The following is a 17,381-nucleotide window of genomic DNA, read 5'->3' as shown; positions in this document are numbered from 1 at the left end:
GTTTGAGTGCAGGCAAACGGGTAGTATCACCGGCTTGTTGGCTGCTGAATCCACCACTGCAGTAGCCTGAGAGAAGGGGACTGACAGGGGGCGAAGCTTTGACGGTGGTCCGGCTGTGGCGGGACTGAGCCGTCGTTTTCTCAACAACGCTAGGAGGACTTCGGTTGCTCAGGTTTCAGTACAATCTTAGGCTGAGGCCCGCAGGGGGGCGGCGGTCTGCGGCGGCTGTCTGAGCGCGATCAAGGGCGGCCGCCCTGTCGACGCTGAGAAGTCTGGCTTGTTGAGCTGGGCGCTGTGAAGAGGCTCGTGCAGGAGGCTGGTCACGTGGGCGGCCTACAGAGGAGCTAGCGCGATGAGGCAGAAAGAGATTCATGGCTTGGGCTTCGAGAAACGGTCAACAATGCCACTCACCGCGGAACCGAAGAGACCGGACAGAGAGAGCGGCGCGTAGTGCGTTCAGCTTCTCCCAAGTCGGCTAGTCAGATCTGAAACAGCCTCTGTCTGTAAGACGGCCATGGAATGCAGAGCAGATGCGGCTTGGCCGGCGGTGGTATAGGCGCGGCCAACACAGGCGGAAGTAGTTCTGCAGGCCTTAGACGGGAGCACCAGCTTAGACCGCCATCTCGCGGAGGGCGGGCAAAGGTGCGGCGTGGAGTCTGTTGGGAGCCTGCTCAGGGGGCGGTGACCACTCGAGCCCGAGGCGGTCGACGGCCTGTGTGAGTTCCCCTTCGACTCCGGCGCGGGTCCTGCTGGATTCCTGGGCCGAGGAGGAGGCGTGTGAGCCTGACCACTCCTCGCTGTCCGAAGCCATGATGGAACAGCCCTTATCCTCCGCTTCTTCGTCCGAGATGGCAGCAGAGCAGTCGCTCTGCGGCAACTGCGCGTCCCGGATGGGCGGGGAGGGTGAAGGCGATGCTCGAGGGAGGGGCTCCGCCGAGGCAATCGCTTCTACCACTGGTTCCGGCAGCCTTTGAGAGCGGCGCTTTTTACTGCGCGGCTGACTGAATGGAAAGGCGGTGCAGCGTGCTCTCGGGTCCTGAGCGCTTCGGAGTCCGAGCCCGACCAGGAGCTCGACATAGCAGGAAGCTCCTGCGCTGAGAGATCGCGATCCGCCTTCAGCGAGGGCGAGCTCTGCATGCCCCAGTCCCAGGCAGAGAGCGCAGATGACGTGGCGGTCTCCGGTGCTGAGAGGGGCGTAGCATGAGGCGCAAGTGGAGCGAGGCATCTTTAAAAAGACGCTCGTACTCTTTTGTGAAGTTCATAAGAACTAGCCTGCTTTAAAAAGGATACGTCGCCGGATGGCGTAGCTTGCAGGACGGCTGAAGGTGGCGAAGACGGCCGGCTTCTTCGAGCGCTGTCCACGCTTGCTTGATGCCCCTCGAACGGCGACGCGGCTTCCAATTCAGAGATGCGAAGAGCTTCGCTGAAGAGATGAAAATCAGGTTTCCAGCCTACGAACTATGCTTATATGCACTCTAGTCACGCCCATTTTGGCGGGCTTTGTTGCAGTGAGCGCGCGGACGCCTCTCATTGGATGCGAGTTCGCCCAAGCTCGTCTATAGGCTGCAGCAGTTGCCGCAGAGCAACCTATGAGCTCGCTAGCTAGCCCGCTCAAGGTCTGCAGCTGCCGCACTGCGTTGACAATGGATACAAAAATTAAGGATAATTTTTTGGCTTCAATATCTCAGAAAAGATGAATCTTTCCCGTAGCGTAAGCTAGCTTACGCAATACGAGAGAACCTCTCGTAAGAGAACTATACTTACATCCATGAAACTATTTTTGCATTATGTTAATTTAGATTTATTTTTATTTTCATGACAGTGGAATTATTTAGCTGTTTTTCCGATGTATATTGTTCCTCGCAGTTTCTTTCACTGGCTTAGGGTAGGGAGGAATGATTTGCTGATTTAAATCTTGATAGAACATAAACCTTAAAAACCTCATCAGTTCTACTCGCTTTTAATGCTACATAGTGAACATTTCACCTCGGTCAGTTTACCCGATAATAAGCTCATAAACATTGAAAACTGCATTCTTCCTTATGCTTTCTCTCTCACAAACACACATGCATGCACACAGACACACCTTGATGCAGCTATCATTATGAGGACTCTCCATAGACAATGCTTTTTATACTGTATGAACCGAACCCTCACAACAAACTTTCTGCATTTTTACATTTTCAATAAAACTTCGTTTAGTATGTTTTTTTTTTAAGAAGCTTTAATTATAACATTAATTTTAACACTCACACACATATATTTCCCCACACAAGGTGCCAATCAGTCATGTTGCCAGCATACCACTCTACCACAGAGTGGTCAATATTCAAGCAGACCATGTAGGAGGAACCAAGTCTATTCATTGTCAGTCTCACTAGAGCATCCTCACATGGTACTCTGATAGGTGCTCCCATGGTGCCCCCAAGGTACTCTGATACAAGAGCAGAACCTTGCTCTAAATATTTGAAAAAGACATTCAAGTCTGAAGGATAAACATATATGTCCTATTTTCAGACCAGGTTTAAAGAAAAGCTTTTTACAACAAAGTTACAATAGCTTATTTTTCTCAGTTTAGTTTTCTGGAACCAATTGACTTATTATATTTAAAGAAATGCATCAAATGGTGTAAGTTAGCTGTCTTTTTAATTGCCTGCCTTTAAATGAATGCACTTGTAGGCTGTTGAATTATGTGTTCAACTAATAAAAGAAGCTCCATGCAAATATCTGGTCTCTATCTAGTTCTCACAGTTGAGCATTTCAAGTCAGCCTGAATAAATCGTCCCCCCCCCCCCACACACACACAAGATCAATGTTTGTTTTAATTTACGCATGAATTCCTGAATACTTGATGAACCTGAGATTAATTTCTGCAGCATATGTCCCTTGAAATATTTAGGGTTTATGACGTATGCCAGTGGTGAATTGCCCTGCTGGTTGAAGTACTTATCCACAGGCCTCCCAGCTCTGATTCTTTCAGCAGAATTAAAGGAACTTTATGTCCACAAAACAAATGGGGGCTTCAAACAGTGAATCCCATGAAAGATGGCACTTTCAAATATTTCTTCCAGGCTGAATATGGTGGATGATAAATGCTAGGCGACCGCCACTTCGGAGCATGCTCTTTCCTGACCATGGAGATATTCAGCTAATACTCATCTCAGCCAACAGTGTGTTATGGCCGTCCACACAGGATAAAGATTCTCACCCTGATGACAACTTTATGTGTCACCTCAGGCTCAGTGTAATCCAGAGACAAAGGCACAGCCCTACTACCAGCACAAAGGCTGCGTTGTGCAAACAGAGTAGATATCAACATATAATGCAACCTTTCCCTGGATTCGTGACATCAACAGCAAATTATGTAATTAACAACAGCACACATTTACATCATGCCATTATTCACACTGGATTCTCAGATTTCTTAAATTAACTTGCAGAATTGATTACATGGTTCTACAGATAATTGTGGTGCCAACCAAGAAAACCATGTGGACAGGATGCATTGACATTTTTAAGTTGTTTGTGATTTTAATTCTTTGAAAATTGTTTACTATACTGTCTTCTGTTGTTCTAAGGGACTTTAGGAGAAAATACTAATTCTTTCTTTTCTGAAAAGAATGCAGTATACCCCAAACAATGCATTTAAGGGATTTCAAGCACTAATTTAGTTTGATTTGTGTATGCTACTATTATAATAATGTCAACTTTCATTTTAAAAGAAATTACTGCATAGTGCTTTTGCACACTCATTTGCTGAAATAATAACATTTCAGATAAATGACAATAATTCAGACAATGTGGCTTTAAGAAAAAAGGTATACAGTATATTCTTTTTTCCTCAGGAGAATGAGAAAAATGTCGTAGAATGATAAAAATCTTCTCGGTTACTCGCGTAACCTCCGTTCCATCATGAAATGTAGGAACCTTGGGCACGTAGCCTGTCGGGGTCTCAGGATCACATGAGAATCTACCGGACCGAACTCCAGGCAAGTGTCGCTGACAGAGAACGCTTGCAGGTCCCCAAACCTCTTTATGGAAGTGAGCGCAATCAGGAGGGTTGTATTTAAGTAAAGGGCCTTTAGTGCTACTGACTCTAGCAGCTCAAACGGGGCTCTCCAAAGGCCAGAGAAGACCACAGAGAGATCCCACAAGGATTACAGGTATGGCCTAAGAGGGTTCAGCCTCTGGGTGCCTCTAAGGAACAAGATGATCAGGTTGTGCTTCCCTAAAGAGTTACCGTCCACTGCGTCATGGTGAGCCTCTATGGCGGCTACATAAACCTTCAAAGTGGAGGGGGACAGCCACCCCTACAGCCTCTCCTGCAATAATGAGAGCACTGTCCTGACTGCGAACATCTGTGGGTCTTCAGATCAGGAAGAACACCAATTTGCGAATAAGCGCCACTTTAGGTCATAAAGCTGCCTAGTAGAGGAAGCTCTGGCTTGAGCGATCGTGTCTACGATGGCTGGTGGTAGACCGCTTATATCTTCCACATCCTGTCCAAGGGCCAGACGTGGAGGTTCCAGAGGTCTGGCCGTGGATGCCAGAGGGTCCCCGTCCCTGAGAAAGAAGGTCCTTCCTCAGGTGAATTCGCCAGGGAGGTGCTGTTGTGAGAAGCATGAGATCAAAGAACCAAGTCTGAGTGGGCAAGCAGGGGGCCACAAGAGTGACTTATTCCTCGTCCTCCCTGACCTTGCACAGGACTTGTGCAAGTAAGCTCACTTGGGAAACTAATTGCGCAGCCTCCGGGGCCAGCTGAGTGCATGTGCATCTGTGCTGAGGGGGGCTTCCGTCAGAGAGTACCAGAGCGGGCAGTGGGTGGATTCTCAGGAGGCAAACAGATCTAACTGTGCTCTGCCGAACTGACCCCAAATCAGCTGGACCACCTGAGGGTGGAGTCTCCACTCTTCACTGAGTGTTACTGTACCTGCCATGACAGCATGTCCACTGTGGTGTTGAGATTGCCTGGGACATGAGTGGTGCACAGTGAACTCCAATGGAGCAGATGGCGGGCAAGTTGCAACATGCGACAAGAGCAAACGCCGCCTGTCAAGAAATACAGCCAGCAACTCTAGGCAGTTGATGTGCCAACCCAGACAAAGCCCTATCCAGGAGCCAGCGGCTGAGGTCAGAGGTCTGTCCAAGTGCTGAATAAGTGATGGCAGGAAGGGGTGAGGGTCACACAGTATGTGCTGTGGTGTCATGACCATCTCGGGACTTGAGTCTGAAGCCAGTGCTTAAGCGGTCTCATATGCATCAACCCGAGTAGTGCGACTGTTGCTGTGGATGCCATATGCCCCAGGAGTCTCTGAAATTGTTTCAGTGGAACCGCTGTGCCCGGTCTGAACATACTCAGGCTGTTCAGCACCGACTGCGTGCACTCGCTTGTGAGTCCATGCCGAGAAAAGAGATGCTCTGAACCGGAGAGAGCTTGCTCTTTTCCCAGTTGACCCGAAGCCCTAAAAGGTTGAGGTGCCTGAGCACCATGTCCCTGTGTACACAGAGCAACTGTCGAGAGTGTGCTGGGATTAGCCAATCGTCGAGGTAGCTCTTCCCTTAACGGGGCAAGAGCTGCCTCTGCGACTTTCGTGAAGACGCAAGGGGACATGGACAGACCGAAGGGGAGGAAATTGTACTGATATGCTTGGCCATTGAAAGTGAACCATAGAAAGGATCTGTGACGGGGTAATATTGAGACATGAAAGTATGCGTCCTTCAGATCTACCGCCGTGAACCAATCTTGATGCCGGACGCATGTCAGAATATGTTTCTGCATCAGAATATTGAACGGGAGTCTGTGTAAGGCCCGGATCAGAACACGCAGATCCAAGGTTGGTCGCAACCCCACCGCCTTTATGGGTACAATGGAGTAGGGACTGTAGAACCCCCTTCTTCATCTCGGCTGGAGGGACAGGCTCTATCGTGTCACAGAAGGATTGCGATCTCCGCTCGCAGGGCGTATCCAGATCCTGGTTGTGAGCAATATTCCAAAGGGATTTGCAGCAAATTACATGGAAGCAGAGGTCCCTTGCTCATGTTGTCTTGACAACTCACAAAGGTCGATAGAGAATAGTTCATCGTGCTGTACTTGTGAAATGAAAATAGATTTAAGATCCCATGAACTGATAAACTTCCTCTAACAATGTAAACTTTCTCTGAAAGCTCATTCACTAGGTTTCTGCACAGATAATCTTAATTTACTTGAAGCAGTGAACATTTTGGTCCCATTTAATAATATAAAACACTATATTAGTTTATAACTTATAATGAAGACAAAGATGCCTGTAGAGTAAAAAGCTGTAAATTTGTAAACAATTATAATACAGTTTTAAAAATGTACAGTTTTTAAATCTACAGGCATATTTGTCTTCAGTATATATATACAGGCATACTTTGTATTCATTGTATATACACACAACAGTGTACAGTAAAGTGGGCACAAAAAAGTATTTGGGCAGTTGCATTACAAAAGAGAATACCAAACCATGTGGCATCAGCAAACAAATTATGTTAGAGCTGCTCTCAGAATTTACTTAAATGGAGTCATTTTCGCAATTAATTAAACCAAACTTTCTCCTCAACACAGGTGTCCTAGCAGAGAAAACACACATGAAGTTCATCACATTTACTAAGGATGTATTCCATCAACATTTGAAAAACAGAATGTGTGCATTACACTACCATTCAAGTTTGGGGTCACTTGCCTGAAATGTTTCTCATGATCTTAAAAACCTTTTGATCTGAATATGTATGCTTAAATGTTATAAATTAGTTTTGTAGTCAAAAATATATTTGTGCCAACATATTCATTTATTACAAAACTAAAATCGTATTTAAAAAAAAAGTTTTTGAAATGGATGACTCAGACCGAATAATAAGAAAAGAAGCCACTAAGTCCCCAACATGTAGATGGGAACTCCTTCAATACTGTTTAAAAAGCATCCCAGGGTGATACCTCAAGAAGTTGGTTGAGAAAATGCCAAGAGTACATTTCTGCAAAATCTAGGCAAGGTGTGGCCACTTTGAAGATGCTAAACCACAACATAGTTGTCAGGAATCAACTTTTTGGATCAAGTCACAATCTCCAATTCCCCGGTCCCGTCTTTCTATGTTCATGCCCAGTGAGGTGCAGTCGTGAGTCTGAGTCTCTGTAGACTTCACAAAGGAAGTAGAAAGAACGACAATACAGTTGGTCCGTATTCAATCTACTCAATGTTTATTACAGCAAGCATGTAATTTATATTCTTCATGAGACAATAAAGAGCCAATAGTAAAGCGACAACAAGGCTTATGATCAAGGGGGAGAAACTAGGTACTCTGGAGTAATACAGGAACAAGGCCATATACAGATGCCCCAGTCGTTATGCCATATGGTTGACCCTGTTCACCTCAAGAGGACAAGTATGACCTAATCAACTCACAGAAATAAGTATGCTGCATAAAATGCAGAACATCATAAAGAGGAAGAGAGAGAAACGGTCAGCAATTGCTAAATATATTGACTCAATACGCATGCACTGCAGCCTGTATCTGGGGTCAACCGAACACACATGGAAGGCCAGAAACACACAAACAGAGCAGAACAGCATACAATTCCATATTTCTCCCACCCCTCCTTTGATCATAAAATGATCACAATCATATCAAACATTGTCCTATGCTAAAACCTTTACCATGGGAGCTTTAAACCCTTGTATCTTCTTCAATCATTCTTAGGGGTAGATAAGCAACTTGAGGTGGTCTTACCACTAAGCTAAGAGAGCTGGAAATCATTTGTTTGATTAAAATCATAACAAGGCCATAAGCAGGCAATGATGAAAAATACAAGCAAAATGCTGAATATGACCAATAAGTAATTTTGTAAATGTATGTCCAAAAACCTGAAAAGAAATCAACATCCCCATTGGTGCAGTCTTGTGACCTCTTTACTATTTCAGAAATATTTGTTATACCTTGCTCTATGATTCCACCTGTTCCAACCTTTTCTGGGATATACGTACTGTCACGATCCCCTGTTGTCTGCCCCTCGTTTCACCTGTCATCTCTCAATAACTACACTTCCCACAATTCCCGGCCCTCATCACTGCCAGCTTTCATCATTGTTTTCACCTGTTTGTCAATTGATCGTCATTACCACTCTGTATTTAAGCCCGGTTGTTTGTTCAGTCTCTGTCGATCGTTGTTTGTAGATGTCGAATGTAGATGTCGAATGTAGATGTCTGTGAATGTCACCCTTGCTCTCCGTTGATGTCAATCCTGCCTTTGTATTCCTTGGATGTCTTTCGTGTTTTTGTTTTGTTTTCCCCATCGTGGATGTTTTATTTGTTCCAGTCTTGTTTGTCCTATTATTCTCAATTAAACCGCATTTAGATCCTCACCCCTCGTCTGCCTTCGTCTGCCTCCACCTACTAACGTTACACGTACAACATGCTTCACCTACCGTTACACAGACCCCTCCCAGCACTGCAGTGAGCTGGTCTAATACCATCCGGTTCTGGAGCTGTTTCTTTATTCCCCCTAACACTTGTTCTGTAACATTCATAAACGTAACTAAATCAAACCTGTTCATTTCTACCTGATTCATAACATTTGCTACGCCAATGAGGCCAAAGAATGATGAAAAAACGTGTCCACTCTGTTCCAGATTCTTTGGTCCTCCGGCGTGTAGTTCGGCTGTGTCAGAGTGGAGGACGCACTTTTTGTTCGGGTGTGGTTGGTTGAATCCACATGTTGAATTGTTCCCACATGTGGTGTTTCTTCTCAGGACCTAGGGCTCCTGCGTTATGCTAGCCACTGACGCTGCGTGTTCAGCTCCTCCAGTGGGGTTGCACTCAGCAGTTACCTGTCGGTCCCTCCTCTGGTGCTGTCTTAACTCGGGATGCGTGGATCCACTGTTGCTGGAGGTCAGTCAGGACTGCTGTTCGGGTCACGGCTATAACCGTTGTCGGACCATGGTACCGGGGTTCCCCAGCCTTGAGAACGAGGACCGTTCAATGTTTTTCACTAAGGAGTCCACGTATTACTCGATCACCAACTCCGTGTCACCTGTGGAGAGAAAGAAGCCAGCGCGACCTTTGACCCAGGGGGTCGGGAAAGGCCTACCCATTAGTATCTCAAAAGGAGAGTGTAGTCACACTTAATGGTGTCATTCAGTTTTGGCAGGGCCAGACGACCCTGATCTGGTTTCACTTCATTCAAGGCCCAATGTTGAATATCAGATTCGGAAGGGTTTGCCTGTAAAAGTTTTAAGTCAATATCTTTTACAAAAGATTTCTGCATCATAGAAACAGTTTCTTCAGCTTGATTTAGATCTGGTCTTATCACGACTTCTTTTGAAGCCATCTTTGCTACTTAATCAGCCAGTCTGTTTCCTCTCACCTCCCCTGCCATGTGGCCTGCAACCTTTATGACAGCTAATTTCATTGGCAGTTGTGCTACTCTGAGTAATTCTGCAACTAGGTCTTTGGTGTGATATGGGTTTTCCTTCTGCTCTCTTGAAATCCCTCTCTTCACCCCATATGCATATTTTGAGTCTGTGTACATGTTAATGGGTTTTCCTTTCGCCAATTGTCATGCTCTAATTAATGCAAATAGTTCAGCGGGCTGTGCTGATTTTTATGGGAGAGAGTAGGCCTCAATGATTCGAGCAGGAAGTTCAGTTACGGCATAGCCACACCAGTATATGGAATCATTTGTCTTCGAACAGGACCCATCGACATACCAATGGTCCTCCTCCTCCAGGGCAGATGATGAAACATCTGGCCTGCAGGAAGTGCATGTGTTTATACAGTCTAGACTGTCATGAGAGTCATTAGAAAAAGCACCTTTGGTAAGCAATTTGTGTAAGGAAATATTTGGACCGTGTATCACGGAGGTCGGCATAATGGTCAGATTAGCAGTTGCCAATAAAATTGCTTCATAGCCTGAGCGACGTTGAATGGTCATGTGTTGTGTTGGGTGGTAATGTTATGCATAATGGCACCTACCTGGTAAGATGTGTGCACAATGAGCGGAACAATACGCTCTGCATCTTGCACCATCAATGCTGCAGCAACCACGGCTCGAAGACACGCAGGGAGGCCTTTGGCGACCGAATCAAGGGTCTTTGAGAGGTATGCAACTGGTCTGTAGGTGCCGCCATAGGATTGTGCAAGGATCGCTGCTGCTGTACCTGCCGCCTCGTACACGTAAAGGTGGAATGTTTCACCATATTTGGGTAAGCTTAGGGCTGGTTGGGAGCTAATGCTGCTCCGGAGATGCTTAAAAGTCATGTCCTTCTCAGCTGTCCACTTAATGGTTTCTTCGGCCCCTGAGAGTGTGGCTTCTCTCAGAATCTTGTCTTATAGAGAGCAGTTCGGCACCCAGGCTCTTTTGCAGTTCGTGACCGAGATAGTCAACTTATAGTATCCCATTGCAGTTTCTCTTTGGATGCTTTGAAGCCAGCCTGTGCCAGAACATTGCAGACAATAGTTGAGGCAGCTGTGCAGGATCATCTGCATATTGTAGCAAACAAGTCTGTGGTGGAAGCTTTGTGTCTTTCAGCGAGGCGTGCACTACAGCAGAGAATACAGCAGGCGAGCCTTGGAAACCCTGTTGCAGGTGGCACCAAGTGTACTATTGGCCCCCGTATGTGAATGCGCACAGAGGCTGTGCGGCATGAGATACTGGTACACTTCCTCCTTTTCCTTGGATAGTGGGTATTGTTTTGCAGTATACATGTCAATAGCGGAGTTTTGCAACATATCTGGTCTGATATCATTGAGGCCTGCCTCATCTTTGTTGGCGGCCCATAGTGCCTGGTTGACATTTGGCAGTTCTGTTTTTGCTGCTGAGGATTCAGCAGACGTGAAACTGCAGACATCACCAGAACATCCTGTATACACAGACTGGGAATATACTGATGGGAACAGCAATTGGAGAGAGTTAGAGTCAAATGTTATCTTAGCCCCAATTTTATGCACCAGATCACAACCTAATAAGCAGAATGGAGATTCTGGTAAAATTAATATCTTGTCTATATGCTGCCATGCAGGAATGTGAGGATGACTTTAAAAATCGTCATTGTCTCCCCATGCCTAGTCTATGTGGTTTCTTTAAAGTCTTTACCTGACCTGGTTCTTCCTTCCTCTATTTGTGGCTGATAACATTTTGTATCCAACAAAGGCACTTTATCAATTAATATCAGTTAAGTTATTTCTGGAGGTAAGGTTTTGGACAGTATGAATCTATAATCACGTCTAGTCAATTGACTGTAAGTCGTAAGTTTCACGTTCACGTATTGTAGAAGATACTTAACTGTGTCTGGTAATTTCTTCTTTTTATTTGCTAGTGCCTCTGTCATAGTTAGTGGAACGATTATTACAGTTAACATTTTCATCAGTGGTATGCAGTATTAAACATAATTAGAATAGTAATTTTATGATCGTAATAAAAATGTTATGGTCATGTACAGTACTATTATGCCTATGCTATAATAGTGTTAATTCAAAAGTAATTCAACTTCTGTAATTTGATGGCTGAGTCACAATCGATGGTGTTTATTCCTTTCAGACCGTCTATCATTTTATCATGTTCTTCATTGCGTATTGGCATTGTGTTGAAAACCAGGGGCCCTCTGATCTGCAACCATGCCAATAGCGGTTTTTGATTCTATTTATCTAATGGAAATGTTATTACTTGAGTGGCAAGTTGTACTTGCATTTTATAAATTTGAACCATTGAGGTGTGACTGTAACCATACACATATCCCATGTATGTATTAGAGCGTAAATATTGTAATCTAAAAATGTCATAACTTAATCAGATTTGCAAACGCGGATAAAATAAAGTATAACCTTCTAAGGTATGGTTCTGTATTATATCCCTAATTATTTCTGAACATGAAAGCCTTTGGTGATTTCCCTGGCAGGGGACGACTTAGTTGTCCCCCATTCCTGATCTAGAAATTTTTTGTTTATATGTTATCAGCAAGTCTTAAAACACCTTTAAACTCTCAGTTCTAATGCTTACAGGATCAATTCACAAAACTAATATTTCTGAACGTTTTTGTACTTTTCACCAATGAAATTCCTTTTCAAAGTTTCACCAGACAGCTTTCATTCCCAACATTCATTCAATACATAGAAGACAATCTTTTCTTTATTAGACAAAAGCCACTTTCATTCATCATATCCCTTTTAGGGCTTATATTCACACTTGTCCCCTTATTTACAGGACTCCTATAACATACACTCTGTTCCTTTTATTTATAAGGACTCATCATGCATTCCCATATGCAATCATGCTTCAGTCATAATCTCACGCTTACAGATACAGATACTCTCACATGTACATCCAAAAATGTCAAACAATAACAAACATGTAACAAACAACATACAATTATCCAAACACACAGTTCTAATGTCTGCTAGACTGGGCACGTAGAAGCAATCTGCAATCTCTTTTTTATTGTTTTTATTTTTTTATAAACGATTTTTATTCTATTAATGTGTGCTTGGTCAAGAATGGAATGATCAGTTCCCTTTCTGCAGCCTCGCAGAGCTATGAGCGTTCCCCTTAAGGGGAGTCCACCAAATGTACACCACACTATATGGTTCAGAGATACCCCAACAAACAGGTCAACATAAGTTTGTAAAAAATGTACCTTATCTGTTTATGAGGTATCCCGGACGAGCCCCCAAACTGTTAGGAATATTTTGGATCTAGTCGCGATCTCCAATTCCTCTGTCCTGACTTTCTATGTTCATGCCCACTGAGGTGCAGTCGTGAGTCTGAGTCTCTGTAGACTTCGCAAAGGAAGTAGAAAGAACGACAACATAGTTGGTCCGTATTCAATCTACTCAACATTTATTACACCAAGCATGTAATTTATATTCTTCATGAGACAATAAACAGCCAATAGTAAAGTGACAACAAGGCTTATGATCAAGGGGGAGAAACTGGGTACTCTGGAGTAATACAGGAACAAGGCCATATACAGATGCCCCAGTCGTTATGCCATATCGTTGACCCTGTTCACCTCAAGAGGACAAGTATGACCTAATCAACTCACAGAAATAAGTATGCTGCATAAAATGCGGAACATCATAAAGAGGAAGAGAGAGAAACGGTCAGCAATTGCTAAATATATTGACTCAATACGCGTGCACTGCAGCCTGCATCTGGGGACAACCGAACACACATGGAAGGCCAGAAACACACACACACAGAGCAGAACAGCATGTACAATTCCATATTTCTCACAATAGTTTTGATTTATTTTGGATTTTTTTTAGTCACAACATAATTCCCATATTTCCATTTCTATTATTCCATAGTTGTGATGATATTACTATTATTCTAAAATGTGAACAAATGAAATAAATAATAAAATAAAGAATGAGTAAATGACCCTAAACCTTTGAATGGTAGTGTATATCTTCATTTTTATTTATACCTACTGGTGTATTGCTGAAAACCTACCGACCCTCTTTATTGGAGATGTTTTGCTTGAAAAGTGCTTGTAATATGTTCTTCAAAATAATATTTCTTTAAAATAAATGCCTCTTGGTTTGAGAATTTGTTTATAATCTAATGCAATTACATTCACACATTTTCAAGTGTGACTTAAGTGTCTAAATTATTTTTGGGGCCACTGTGGCATGTGAAAGGAAAACAACATGTCACAAACTTTTCACAAAAGCATTGTTCATTGTTTTCTCCCTCATAAAATTTTGACCAGCATAATTTAGCCCTCCTCTTGTTTTCTCTGAAAAACAAGCATTTTAGCATAAAATCTTGCATGCAGGGATCGGGTTACATTCAGAATGCTACAGTACATATCCAAACGCCCATCCCCTGTGTTAAAGGCAAACACCAGGGACACTCTTCCAGATGGTGGGTTTCACTGTAAACTGGGTTATCCACAACACATTTGTCATGTTACTACATGCTGATGCTATGATGGACCAGTTATGTATGCACTCTTCAGAGTCCTACCTTTTGAGCTTGCAAGAACTCCATTGCGTACTCTTCCTTGAATGGCTTCACATAAATCAAATGTTGAAGAGGGCTAGAGCACAAACAGTACACCTGGGGAGAACTTTGGCTTTTAAATTTGTTGCTTTTCCTCTGACAAAGAGAGAGGGAGAAAAAAAAATACAGATCCTTGGGTCAGCTCTTTGTATCTTTTGGGACAATCAGGAAAGCAAAAACCTGCCATTGTACAGACAATTTGATCAGCCAACCCCAGCCTCACTCACCATTACCGGCTGGAAATGGGCCATTCCCGAGAGGACCAAGGCTCATTGAGCAGCAGAGGTGGATGCAGTAATTATATCTCAGGCTAACCTCCAAATCACTCCTCATTAGTCAGGGCTAGACCTGCACCTGAAACTCTCGATATGTCACTATCCACTTGGAGTGGCTTTAATCCTCCTCCTGTTCTCGTTAGGTGGTGTATCGTCTTTGCGCTGCCTAATCTACTAATTGCATGTTTTGGTGTTGGGGTTTGCCTTCATTTAGATATACATAAATTTCATGCCTATTCTCTGCAGAAATGGAAAGGTCTGTCGGTATTTGCTTTAATTTCACATTTCAAGTTGTTAACAAAGTCACTGGCAGAGGCTCTACGTTCAGTCATTTGCTATGGCAGACACCAAATCAAAATGTATCCACCAACAACAGCTATATATATATATATATATATTTTTTTTTAGTTTAGCAGGGGCATACCACCTAAATAATGTCTAATTATTTAATGAATGCAGGCTAATAGATATTCCGACTGCCCTGGCACAGATTATACGTAGAGGAGCCCAACATAAGTGAGGTTATGACTAGATCATATGAATAGGCTACACACTCCCACGGTGAAATCGAAAGGATTCGTACAACTTTTCTAAGTTCGGCTAATTTGTATGATATGGTATGACTACATTGGTATGAATTCATATGACTTTCACTACAGCCAATGATTAGGTTTAGATAAGGGGTTTGGGTAAGGGCATAATATTAATAAGCATGTCATTAATGCCTCGTGTGCGGATCTCGTGTTAACTTCCGTATTACACATTTGCACGTGATGATATTGTACTAATTCATATGAATGAAATCGTATGAAATCATACGAAATAGCCAACTCGTAAAATATGTAAGAATTTTTGTCAGATCAGGTTGGAATAGGAGAAACTGGGAGGGTCAGGGCAGGTAAATATTGTCACTCTGTGACCATGTGCATCACGGACGGGTTAAGCCGTTGTGCACCATCTCTGTGTTTACATCAGCTTCTTCAAGTCACAATAAACTTGGGGTGGAATGTGGGATGTCTTTCAGCATGATTACACGGGAAGTCTGCATGTTGTATCGAAGAGTTATGGAACCCTACAGCCATGGCCAAAAGTACTGGCAGTGACATAAATTTTGTGTTTTGCAAATTTTTCTTCTTCAATTGTGGTGTTGATTCACATTTTTCTAGATTATTGTGCAGAGTGATCTGATGCATTTTAAATAATTGCAAAAAGCGTCATTGGACAAAAAAATTTACTTTATCACAAAAACGTCTAGGTTACGGATGTAACCTCTGATCCCTGATGGAGGGAACGAGACTAGGTGTCTCTCTTGAGCACCGAATATACCTCTGATCTATGAAAAAAGGCCAATGACAAATTGGCAGACAGAATTTGCATGTCCCGCCCCCGGACATACGTGTATAAAGGCGGGGGAATACGTCTCAAACGTTTCAAATACGTTTCATTCAGGATTTTTCGGAGGAGCCGACAATGTTCCGACCGCAACAGTGGCTCGGCTCAGCGAAGTGGCCAGGAGGACAACGTCTCGTTCCCTCCATCAGGGAATGGAGGTTACATCCATAACCTAGACGTTCCCCGTCTGTCGCTCACTTCGATGTTGTGTCGAAGAAGCGACAATAGTGGTCCAATTTAAATCTCGCCATGCACTGAGTCGTGTACGTGTACTGCTGACACAGGAGCGGGCAGGTATTTAACGTGCCAAAGCGACCAGCTGTATCATGCTGCACGTACCCTTCCTCAATGCCCCATGAAGTTGTCAAAAGCCTTCCGGTTCTTTACCCTTGACAGGGGAACAAGGCAACAATGCCAAGTCTGTGAATGGGCCGAGCCTAGCTGAGCCTCTTTTCTATCTATGTTTCTCACATATAGTCAACGGCTGGGGCCCTTACACGCATCAGGGATGGAGGTCTTACCCAGTTTCCTATTCTTTCAAGGGGAAAAGACCCTGAAGAGACCACACCTGCCCAGAGAGGGGGAGGTAAGAGTGGTGACATACACCACATGGGCTTTCTCACATGTGGAAAGTGGCGAGGAGGTAGATCCCGCCACTTCGGAGGGAGGAGTTGCTATAGACACGGTGACCAGGGAGCAGTGGGAACTGCCCAAGGGAGACGCGGGTCCGCTCGTAATGGGACCGTACTGCGGAAAATACACACAGGGGGTAAGTCCATGTAGGAGCCCTGACCTGTGGAGCACCTATTCCAGTACAGGGTAGATTTGAGTACCCGCAGTGAATTGGGTCGGCGAATTCCTCCACTTAATTGCGGACCCAGAGGGCTAGGGAGGAGTCATCCAGGGAGCCGAGTGAATGGGATCACCTGGGAGAAAAAGCGCATGGTTTTACCTCAACCGAGGGAAAGGGCGCTAAGTGCAAGCGATCCACCCGGTCAGTCTGTCAGCGTGTTACCGAGTTCTACTGGCTCGGATCTGAGAAAACATGGGACGAATCTGACTCTACCCTGAGATTGTAAAATCTTGCAAACGTATAATGTGTTGCCCAACCCGCTGCTCTGCATATGCCTGCCAGGGAGGTGCCTCTGGCCAGTGCCCATGAGGACACAACACTCCGTGTTGAGTGTGCTCGGACCCGCAGGGGGGGTGCGATAGGCCTATGAAATGCCGTCCACCACCCAGTGAAAGAGCCTCTGTTTGGAGACAGCGTTCCCTTTCCGCGGTCCACCAAAGCAGACAAAGGGCTGCTCAGAACATCTAAAGCTCTGCGTGTGGTCCAAGTAGGTACGCAAACCATGTACCAGACACAGCAACAGAGGGGCTGGGTCTACATGGTCTCTGAAGGGCGTGGTAGGAACCTTGAGCATGTAGCCCAGCCGCGATCTTAGGATAACATGTGTCACTGCCAGACCGAACTCCAGGCAAGTGTCTCTGACAGAGAACACTTGCAGGTCTCCAACCTTCTTGATGGAGGTGAGCGCCATCTTTAGCGAGAGGGTCCTGAGTCCAACTGATTCTAGCGCACAAAGGGGGGTCTCTGAATACCCGAGAGGACCACTGAGAGATCCCAGGAGGGGAAAAGGCTTGGCTGGGAGGGATTTAACCTCCGGGTGCCTCTTAGGAACCTGATAATCAAGT

This window comes from Xyrauchen texanus, chromosome 13, assembly GCF_025860055.1.
Source record: "Xyrauchen texanus isolate HMW12.3.18 chromosome 13, RBS_HiC_50CHRs, whole genome shotgun sequence".
Lineage (NCBI taxonomy): Eukaryota > Metazoa > Chordata > Actinopteri > Cypriniformes > Catostomidae > Xyrauchen > Xyrauchen texanus.
This window is presented reverse-complemented; position numbering follows the sequence as displayed.